At 36.4% G+C, this 11441-nt stretch overlaps 1 long non-coding RNA gene across 1 annotated transcript; it reads left to right on the top strand.

The window, feature by feature from the left end:
* The first annotated feature begins 3802 nt into the window (after positions 1-3802).
* Positions 3803-11220, top strand: LOC128321661 (uncharacterized). The gene is made up of 3 exons (XR_008305242.1): positions 3803-5083; positions 5285-5816; positions 6003-11220. It is a non-coding gene; the product is annotated as an uncharacterized LOC128321661 (long non-coding RNA).
* Positions 11221-11441: the final 221 nt, after the last annotated feature.

The following is an 11441-nucleotide window of genomic DNA, read 5'->3' as shown; positions in this document are numbered from 1 at the left end:
CACAGTAAAACTGTCATCTTTGAATGAGTAAAAGCCTGTCTGGCTATTCTAGATTGGGTAACTTGCCAATCTCATCTTTTGTCTTTATTTTATTTTGAATTTAATTTATTTAAATAACAGGAGAAATATTGAGGGCAAACACTCATTAATTATAATGCTGACTGGCAAAAAGAGAACGAATAAAACGTTTAATTCCAAACAAAACAAAACAAAAAAGAAATAAAACATTAATATAGGGAAACATTGTTAAATTAAAATGGTAATGGGTACTGTGGTTGGGTTATTGGGCAGGGCAAATGACTGAAATGCAGCCCGGAGTTGCCTCTTATTGACTCTCTTCGGCTCTGAAACCTGTCTGTCCTCTAATCATAAGAGGTTTTAATGCTGAAAATTTCCCTTAAGATAAGTAGGACAAAAATACAGAAAAGATTCAATAACCTGATTTTACTCAAAATATTTTCTGCCTTTTTTTCATTGTCCAAGTGTTAGATGATTCATCGTTTTACTGGAACTGGCTTGGTGATCTGATTTAGACTTTCCACTGGACAGAGATCATTTCTGCAACAAGGGAATTGCTTCATAGCTACTGTGTTATGCGAAATATGTAGAGTAACAGACTGAGCCTGTCCTCTCCGGAGACTTCTGTTTCTAATTGGATTAGGTGCTAGACACTGAATCAACTGCAGAGAGTACTGCAGCCACTGAAATAATTTTTTATTTGATAATCTAACACAGACACACAGATTAGTGGGTCCATAACATGTAAGACCTTTTGAGAGTGAATCAGATTCATACACCACAGTCAAATGAATCATGAGCTATTAATACGTTAAACCTTCTTAATCCATAAGTGCTTTTACATTTCAATAATCACAGACTTCAGAGAAGAACCTGAGGATTATAGTAGCTCCCACTAAAGTGTCTAGTGGAAAATGAGCTTATTATTACTATAAATGAAATGATAACTTTGCTGTATATGACCCCTGAACCTAATTGACTGACCTTTGTTAAGAACACTGATAAAGAAATGCAACTTATTGTAATAATGCAACGTTGTATTTAATACAACGTGCCATAAAACAGACCATCTTTGATCTATTAAAAAAAAACGAAAAGTAAGAAGAAAGCTAAACATAGCTGATAATATTTTAAAAATTCTAGAGTATACAGTACATGGTTACGCACCAATAAACATAAAGCCACAGCATTCAACCAATCTGTGTATACTACCAGGGTAATGGATATATTTACTCTATAAATATGTTTTGTGGTGTATTTTTTTCCCAGAGAGCAGACAATGTGCCTCCAGAGCACATACTGAAAATCCCAGTGGTGTTCTGTAGGCAAAGGCTCTTGGGACCTCTATAAGTCGGGGTTTCTGTCTTAACTCAGAGTGAATAGTGGCATGGAGTAATTCCAGAGTGACAGATTGATGCTGGTAGACTGAGATGAACCAAACACAGTGCAGATGTTCTTTACTGTAAAGAGCATGCCCTTATAGTTGCCTCCTACAGTAACTTTTTTTTATTTTTGGAAGTATTAAACAGCTGAAACAAAAATATGTAAAACATATTTCATATAAATTTTTGAGCCTTTAAAGTTCTTTTATCCATCCTATGAAGTTTTTAAGAATATGTCTTCATGATGTGCCCAATGTTGTGAGCAGGCTATCTTGGTTACATTTTTAGTGCCTTCTCTTTTGTCAAATGTATTTGGCACATAAAAACATTTCACCATATTTTAGGCAAAAGGTTTAGATCCTTTATAGAGGAAGCTGTGCAATCCAGATCCAAATACAGCCAATAAGGGGTTTAGTAATGAGCTGATGGGTCTAAACAGCTATGTATAATTATAGTCTAGACATTTTGATTCTACTATGAACAGCAGTGTTTTGAAATGTTCTACCAATGTAAATGACTCATCTAAATCAATACTGTGGTAAACGTTGAAGTACAGCTTCAAATTTGTCACTCAAGTTCAAGTAGAAAAGTATAAACCCTTATATTTACTCAGTCAAGTCAGGTCAAGTCAAGCGTTAAAGTACAGGAAAGATTCACAAAAGAAAAAGACATCGGCCTCAAATCACACACTGATTTAAGATACTGCTGGTAAATTAGTGCCTTCTTCACTAAGGAACCAAGCAACATGGGGAAACAAACATGAATATGTGGGAATGTGGGAATACAACAGCTTTATTCCTAAAACTAGTTGAATGCTATTCAATAGCATATCACAATACAAAACTGCCAAGAGAAATACAAACTGGACATAGCAGGAGATAAAGTATAAATATTTGTATTAAGTCATATTCTTGCTGTCACATCTGTTAAAGTTTTGATTTGTTAGGAATTGAGATCAATTTCTTGGAACTATCTGATGCTAAAATGTCATGTGTTTGCTTTAAGTAATTGTACTTTGTTACTTTCCACTTCTGACTATGAACAAATAAAAGGACAGTTCTGTCTTTTCCAGGTGAGTTTACTCCCAGTTTCTATAATGCCTTAGAGGGCCTGTTCAAAGCAGTATGCTTACACATTATGCATGCCCAATTTTCAGATCCTTGCTGTGAATTTACAGTAGGATAATACTACATACAATTTCCAGAGTCTACCATGTTAATTCAGTGCATGTTCAATTGCATTCTTCCATGTCACGAACTCTCCAAGCAGCAGTGGTTGTGTGTACTCTCTCATCTTATCTAAATAATAGTTTGAAAACCAATGTAATCTGTCAGTTTGACAGTTTGGCCATGGGCTATGACCTGACATTTTAACAATCTTATTCACATTTCCAAACCAAACAGACTTATGTTAATTGTTACCTTTCAAAGTAACTGCTTTTTTTCAGAAAGAGATAACAGGCAATAGCAGGAGCTTTTCCAAAGACTTGTGTGAGTAAAAGACCTGAGGGAATCCTATATCCATTTTCTCCAAGATCTACAGCTGCTGAATCAATATAAAAGGGCGAGTCAAATGAAAACCTTAAACGTGGGACGTAAACAGTACATTCAATTTGTAGCTGCAAAAGTAAAAATGTACTACCTGGTCATTGTTCTCAAGAGCCCCTTCTACTGCTACTTTAAACCTCATACACGTTTGAGACACCTATTTACTATAAACAATGCAAAATAAAAATAATAAAATAAATATGGTTTTCATAGGTAGTGACACAGTGTTTAGGTCAGGCTACTGGAGCTAACCATAAAAAAATATGAATAGTGCTATTCATATAGTTCTATTTATATGTGCATTCTTGTATCTCTTTTGTATCTCTTTAGAAGCACACTATCTGTTGATTCTGAATAATGTATTTGTATTCAGTTACAGTCTACATTTACACAGATGTATGGGATAACTAGATTGACTTATGTCATCAAAGTGAGTCTAGAACATATTTATCAGACCAATCTTTTGTGTCAGTCACATACTGTATATATTTCTACTTAAATTATATCTTAGTTAAAAATCAATATAAATAGTATCTGCAGTGCTATGAGAGATGAAGGCCAAATGTCTGGCTGGAAGAGAGCAAAAAAAAGGCAGGGTCTTATCTTAGATAATCACCTCTCTAAAGATAAAATTCACTCTTTCCATGTGTATGGCATTTTAAACAGGTCACATGATTTTCATGACGTTTTTCATGTCTTTCTGAATTATGCCACTTTTTCTCCTTGCTTATGGATGCATTTTATGTCTAAAATCTATCTATTACTAAATCAGAATATTATAATATTTATAATTGTGGGCACAATACAATTTCTTTTTTCCCCTACTCAGCCTCTGTGTCATGACATATACAACATGGACTGGGAAACCAAAATAGGGAATTCATCAACTTCTGGTGAGTCAACTTTGTCTCTTCAGACTAAAATTTACTAAAGACTCCAGTCCGCTTTAAGAAGCTGCCTGTAGTTGGGTCTGATGGAACTGTATGGGATGTAATGGATTATACATTCTCGGCAATTCAGTTATTTGCTAAACAGGAATATCTTCTCATAAGTCTAACTGCAAGGACTATACAACTGATGTGGAATGTGAAACTTCATCACAGTTCGGGCTCAAACTGAGGTCAAGATAAACTGCAACATATATGGAATGTACATTCTCCAGGAATTTTGGTATTTCACTTGGCTTTGTTCCAGGGGTCAGAGTCTTTGAAGGTAGACTTCACAGCCAACCCTGCAAATATGGTATGCAAGCAGATGCTGGGTACTGATATCACACTGGCAACAACTACACAAAGACTGCACTTCTGAAGTGTGTGAACATGGGTCTGCTATCCAGGAACACATTCACTCAATTAAGGCTGCATGGTCCATTTATGTGATAAAAGAGTTCTGGCAGGATGAGCATGATTGACTGACACGGTTCCAATAATGACTCTGTAGTCCTGTGTAAATTATATTATCCTGACAACTCAGGCTGACTATCCAAGATATTTTCAGTTACAGTGTTCATTATTGATTTATACAAGCATTCCTTGTTCTTTATGGTCTCCTGACTAGTGAATGGGAGAGTATACTTACCTGGTATTTGATGATTTTCTGTGTTTTTTTATTCTTGGTGCACCTTCAGCCAATAATTTACAGAGTATATTGTATGTTTAAGCTTCTGCAAAGGTAACTGTACACAGAATGACATGCACACAAGAATGGAAAATGAGTCAAAAGCCATTGTCTATATTGCTATTACTGGGCAAGAAAGAGATGTGGATGTAGGCAATTCGAACAATTGCATTGAGTTCAAATTAAATTCTGTTAAATTCAGTTCCATTTGTGTAGTGACAGTGTCAAGGAAAAATTCCTGAACCCATAATCAGAGTTGAGTTAAGGACTCCCGGTGAGCATTTAATGCCAACTACAGACTTTTAAGCTCTAGTTGCACAATGGTTGGAGTCTGGCATCACGCCATGGTCAAAGTCACTGAGATCAATTTTTCCCGATTTGGAGGTTTGATGTGAACATTAACTGAAGCTCTAGGCCTGGATGTGTGTGATTTTATGCATTTCACTGTTGTCACATTATTGGCAGATCGAATAATTGCATGAAGGAGCAGAGGTACTGGTGTTCCTATTAAAGTGGCCAGTAAGTATATATTGGCAATATTTGGACTCCTATTAGATGTTTATTTCAATGCTTGCCATTCTCTCATTCATATATCATCATATTAATCTTTTATTATTATTATTTTTCAATTTTAAATTGTCTCTTGCTTTTATTTTACATCGTCTTATATTTGACAGCAAAGAAAAAAAAAATCCATTTTCTATCATTGATTTATTTCAGGTTTAAATGCAAGTGCTTCTTTGGTCCAGAAGCTATTGAGAAACTCCAAGTCAGATGCTTTTACTTTGAAGACTTACAAATTTCCCCATGTAAACACTGATGTAATATTTGGACTTAAGTCACAGCCTTAAGTCACTAACCCTAAATACAACCAAACATGTTTTTGTAATCGTCCTGTCTTTGCAATGATTGTTCAAACACAATGGGTTTATATACAAATTGAACCAGGAAGTCAACCGGGAATGAACAGCAGGGACGTGTTAGTATCTGGGAAATTGTGACCTCTGATGGTTGGGGAGGCATAACATTCTGAGCTGGTTTGATAGAACACCCCCCTCCCCCAGCAGATTGCTCCTGAAGCTGAACCACTCCTGCAGTGGGGCCTACCACTGGCCCATCTATGATAATTTGTGGATTTAGAATGTCTTCTGCAGTAACTCAGCAGCCTTCCCTGGGACCATACACCTCCCTGTCCTTGTGACAGAATATTCCCCCGGCCCCACTGCTTGGAGTCAAGGAGGGTCTGAACAAGGTAAGCTGGAAAATCTTCAATCTCAATAGGTTGGGAAACTCAGCTCCTGGTACCACGACCTGAGCCAAATGAGAAACAGGCTTTAACAAAGATACATGGAAAATGGGTGCTATTCAGTGGTAGTAATTTTAGGAGATAAGAAACTTGATTTATTTTTCTAATAATTTACAAGGCCCTTTTGTGCAGGTAGTCTCAGATGCAGGTCCCTGGTGAAAAGACTGACCATTTGGCCTGGGCACAGGCATGGACAAGATCTCTGCCATCAGTTTACTTGGACCTTCTGCTGCTGTACCACTCAGAGCAGTTGGACATGAGCTGCCTCCCAGGATTATTCGCTTTTCCTCATCAACTCATCAATGGCAAGGACCTCAGACAGTTGTCCAGAGAATGGGAATACTGGGGGTTGATAACCCAACACATGTTGAAATGTAGTGAAGCCAGTAAAGGATTGAGAAAGCTCTGTGCATATGCTGCTCAGCCAAGGTACCTACTCCATTCCTGCTGGTTGTTCCTCGAATCAGAGGAACTGACCAATCTCTTGGTTCACACATTCCACTTGACCATTCGACTGTGAGTGATATCCACAAGAGAGACTTACATTCATGATGAGTTGGTGACAAATGGCTTTCCAAACATGTGGCATGAATTGCATTCCCCTTTCTAAGACATTGTCTTCTGGAGTGCCATGATAGTTATCGATTAGTGAAGTTGCTTAGCAATATCCACCAGAACTAGTTTGTTACCAGCATTATTTTTCTCTGAGCTGAGTGAGGTGCCGACTGAGTCAATGTCACATGATATGGTGCATATATTTTCAGGAGGTCATTCTAGTGGTGTGGTTTCAACATTCTGAGTCCTAATGATGCCTTCCATAATCTTCCATCAAACAAGGGCTCTAAAAAACAGGATGTTTGGAAAAGAGTGTTCTCTGCCAGTCTCCGATAGGGATCGTCATGGACTCAGGACAGTGCATCTGCTTTCGTGTTCTTTGATCCTGGTCTATTTGTAAAACAAAAGTGGTTAAAAAAAGAGGGCCTGATGGGCCTGGTAGAATACAGTTTTTAAGCTGACTTAACATATTCAAAAATCTTTTGGTCAGTGAGGAATCAGAAGAGATGTTTATCACTCTTCAGCCACTGTCTCCTGATTTCTAAAGCTGCCATTATGGCTAATACGTAGCTTCTGGTTTCCTACATGAAAATTATTCTCTGCTAGGTTGAGCTTCCTGAAGAAGCAGGCACATCTGTGTAATGTTGAAGGCCCATGTAACTATGACTATAGTATAGAATCTGGGCAATGGCAGATAGTGCACTAAAATGATCCTACAAAGCATGGCTGAAAATGCTTTAGACATAGCATCATTCCATTTCAGGTTTGGGTTTTCTCTTGAACAATGAGGTGACGGGGGCGGCCACAGAACTGAAGCCCTGAATGAAAATTTTATAAAGTTACTGTGTCCTAGGAACCTCTGAAACCTCTTGATCCTATTGTGCTGGGGCCAGGAAGTTACAGCCTAAACTCTGGCTTTGTCTATCTCAACCCCCTGTTCGGAGGTTTGCCGAATTCACATCTTTCCTGTTTGACCTAGAGTCAGTTTTATAGAAGCTTTGTTACAGCTTGAGAGACATTTCTATATTCTCCTGTTCTGAGGTACAAAATATAAGAATATATATTTATGTAGAACACGGCAAACTAGTTCAAGAGCTCACAGACTTTCACGCTAATAAAAGTCTGGAAAAGTGAGGGAGCATTGATCAATCCATAAGACATTACCAGATATTCGTAGAGACAAGTGTTGGTGATGAAGGGCATCTTCTAGTCCTCTCCCTCTCTAATACACATGAGGCTGTAAGCACTGCACAGGTCAAGCTTGTTGATGATTTGTGCTCCTCAAAGACACTAATGGGGAAAATGTATTAGTATTTAAAGCCTTGTAATTAATTCAGGGTCAAAGAACTCCATCCCTTTCTCCACACATGGAACAAGCTTCAGGGAACAACAGAAATACTTTTCAGGTTTTCATGTGAGTTTGATTTGAGTGGTATGACCATGAGTTTTTTACAGTACAAGCTCAAAGTACTATTTCTTCCCTCCATTCTTCCAGGATGGATATGGATGGATTAGGATATGGATGGATTATGAACAGCAACATTCCAGGGGATACCCAAAACACTGGGGTTATGAGGGGGACAGGATGATGAGAAATGAGATTCTGTATGCAAGTGATGGTACAAGGCTCATTCTGGGGCCATGCAGTGATTTCAGCGTTATAATGTAATTTTGTCCACAGTACATACTCAGGTCTTCCATCCTTTGGTAGAGTTTTTCCTCCATGGACAATTTTGAATAACTGACCTCTATTATTTTCTGATTTCCACTCAACAGTAGCCTAAGACAAAACCTTGTGGGAGACTGTATCTTTATTTATGCAAACAAACCGATAGTTGTCTGTCAAATAAAATTTAAAATCCAGCAAGAACTAGTGTAACTAGTTAAACAAGGCAAGCAGTTGGTCGTTGATTGCTTCCTGTAACCAGACTGAATATTGTAAAAAGGATTCACTGTATCCATTACAGCAGAAAGGAATTTGGCAGGTGAATTTATCCATTCAATTTATCAGGAGTAATTATCCACTACAGCTGAAAGGTGCATCATAATTGCAAATAACTCCAAGATGAAGAAGCATGAGGAACAGTTGACCAACTTTTTTTAAACTTGAGCGGAACAATAGGCATATAAGCAGATATCTGTGTTGATGAGTAAAGGACCTCTAGGAATGTCTTCCTATTCAATCAGGTTCTAATCTTGAAAACGAGCATGATGCTTGTTTTCAAATCTCACCTTTTAATTCCTAATGTCCAGACTTATGAAAAGCAATGACAAATCCATGGCATTATGAAAAGCGATGTCAAGTACATGGCATTTTCCATTCCTTTGAGATATGGCATGAGGCCTTGATCTTAGCCAAGAGATGCTATGCTGTCAGTGCTTCTTCAAGTGTATACAGATTATATAACATTTTATAAGTTTTGCAAAAAAGTTTGAGAGGTTATTTTAAGAAAGCATGTTGTTATGAGCAATGTTTGACAAAAAGTTCAATGTTCTGCTTTACAGGACAACACCTGGTCAGCACATCATTTCACTCTTTATTACGGATGTACTGAACTATTTTATGGTATTTATGGTGAGACAAGACAGCTGAGAACATACTGCAGAACATACTGCAGATCATGGCAAGGGTTTCATTGAAACAAAAAAAAATTATGTCATTGAATTGTATTGGGGAAATATACAGATTACTGACACTGCTAGTTATGTTTGTCATGTATCTTTGGGCTGGTGTGTTTCACAATGTTTTTAATAAGCATACATGGGCCTGTGGAAGATGTCAACATGACAGTCTGACGGGTGATCAAAGCAAAAAATTGATGCAGTCAGGCTCTTCTGCACATTGTCCATTCTCCAAGATTATGCCTGATGTGTGGCGGCTGGGAACAATCTCGAAATCGGTACCTTGAATGAAACAATTTAGGTTAGTAGGATAATAGTGAGTGAAGTATAGTTTAGTGTAGGATAAGAGAATTTCTATTATATAATACAAAACCAAAAAAATATTTAGGTCAAAACCTTAAATGTACACATTTTAATTATATGTAAAATTTTCATCTAATTTACGCATATACGTCTTATTTAAAAGAGAATGTTTATATTTTCATTGCACACATATTAAACATGTTTATTTTATATTCAACAGATTTATTTTTCTGCTTATTTAATTTGGACAAATAAAGTATGTACATATGCAAAATAAAAAATTCACAGTAGGTCTTCATATTCATCATATCAAGCACTTAAAAACATTCATGCTGCATAAACTAACTGTGTGAATAAGCTGCCTTAATCCCCTAGAACCTGTCCTGATATGCATTTTATCATCTGTGGATCCAAGCACACTAGGTAAATATTTATGGTAAATACTTTTTTTCCCCCAACATCCAGTTTACATCTGGTTGTTATGTGTCTTGTATCTGGATTGTATCCTGATAAGATTTTAACCATATGCATTTACTCTTGCAGTCAAATGTGTCTCCAGTTTGCCATATTTAATGCAGAACTAGCTATAAATGATGGAATATCTCTAACTATATCTCACATTCTATATGTACATATTTTATAATATCTTCAAAAATATCAAGGACGTTGCCAAAAAAAACATGGCTGACATCATTTCTTATTTGCATTGGCTAAGATTCACGCTCAATGCTGCCAAAACTAGGATTTATGTAGTAATAACATACATACAGTATATATCATATACTGGATAATTCATAGATGTGTTTATATAATTTATAATGTAAGATCCACAAATATGATGTGAATATTGACTTAATGTAATGAAAAGAGGTTGTAAACTGTGGCGTAAAGGAAAGTATTGCTTCAGAGTGATTGGCCATTTGCCTTTCTGCTTATTACAGAACACAAAAATCACATTTTCAGAATGACTCCCAAACATGGGCCAAAAAACCCCAGACACAACAATTTCATTTTGAACCTCTGGTATACATGCTCTTTTTATTAAGCCAAATTGCTTTGTGGTTTAGAATGAAGATAATTCTGAGCAAGAGAGGAATGGCCTGAGCTGAACTAATCTAGTAAGTGTCTGTCTAGGATAGATTTATATATATATGAATGAAACAAAATGCTTTCTCAAATTTAAAATAATATCTTATTGGAATCACTTTATTTTTCTGAATTTTGACAGGTATTTTTTACAGACTGAATAACAAAATACAAAACTGATGGACTCCTAAACAATTGACAAACCAGTTATACGTGATACAGATTGTAAAATGGTTTAGAATACTTAGCAGGCCTTTAGAGAAGTTTCCTGAGAATCAGGGGTGGAAGATACTGAGTAATTATACTTTGTTACTCTACTTAATCATCATACATCATACATCATCATCCACTGAAAACTCAAACTCCCAGAATTCTGCCCTTCTACATAACACTTCCACACTGGACTTAAAGTCCCAGAATCAAATAGAACTACAAACCACATCACAAGTTCAAATGCATCATCCATTTGTCAGATCCCAATCACCAGAATTCTAACTGACTCACCTGTCTTCAATCACACACACACACACACACACACACACACTTAAATAGACTGAGTTCACTGAATAAAGTTTTGCTCCTATCTTGTTTAGCATTGAATTTGGCTTCTTTGCTCTTTGTGTACAGTATTCCATTTGTTAAAGTCATTATTATTATAGCTTTCATTTGTCCTTTGACTTGGATTTTGGCCTGCTGTTTGCCTGACCTCTTGCACATTTGTTGCTGGATTTGCGCTTTTGTTTTGTTTGCCATTTTCTAAGTAAATCCTGAACTTGAATCCTAATCTCACCATTGTGACACTTAAGTATTATTTTGGTGTATTTATACTTTACTTGAGTATTATTGAAATTGAGTACTTTGTACTGTAATTACATTTACAAAACAAAAAAAATAAATAAATAAATAAATAAAAATTTTTAGTCCTTATATGCTTTATTTAGACCTTCTATTCAGGACTGTTAGGTACTCAGGTCTCTTATGTCATTCAGCCAATGACTATACATT

The sequence above is a fragment of the Pangasianodon hypophthalmus genome, chromosome 19 (genome assembly GCF_027358585.1).
Source record: "Pangasianodon hypophthalmus isolate fPanHyp1 chromosome 19, fPanHyp1.pri, whole genome shotgun sequence".
Classification (NCBI taxonomy): Eukaryota; Metazoa; Chordata; class Actinopteri; order Siluriformes; family Pangasiidae; genus Pangasianodon; species Pangasianodon hypophthalmus.
The sequence above is the reverse complement of the archived record's forward strand: the minus strand, read 5'-3'. Positions and strand labels throughout refer to the sequence as shown.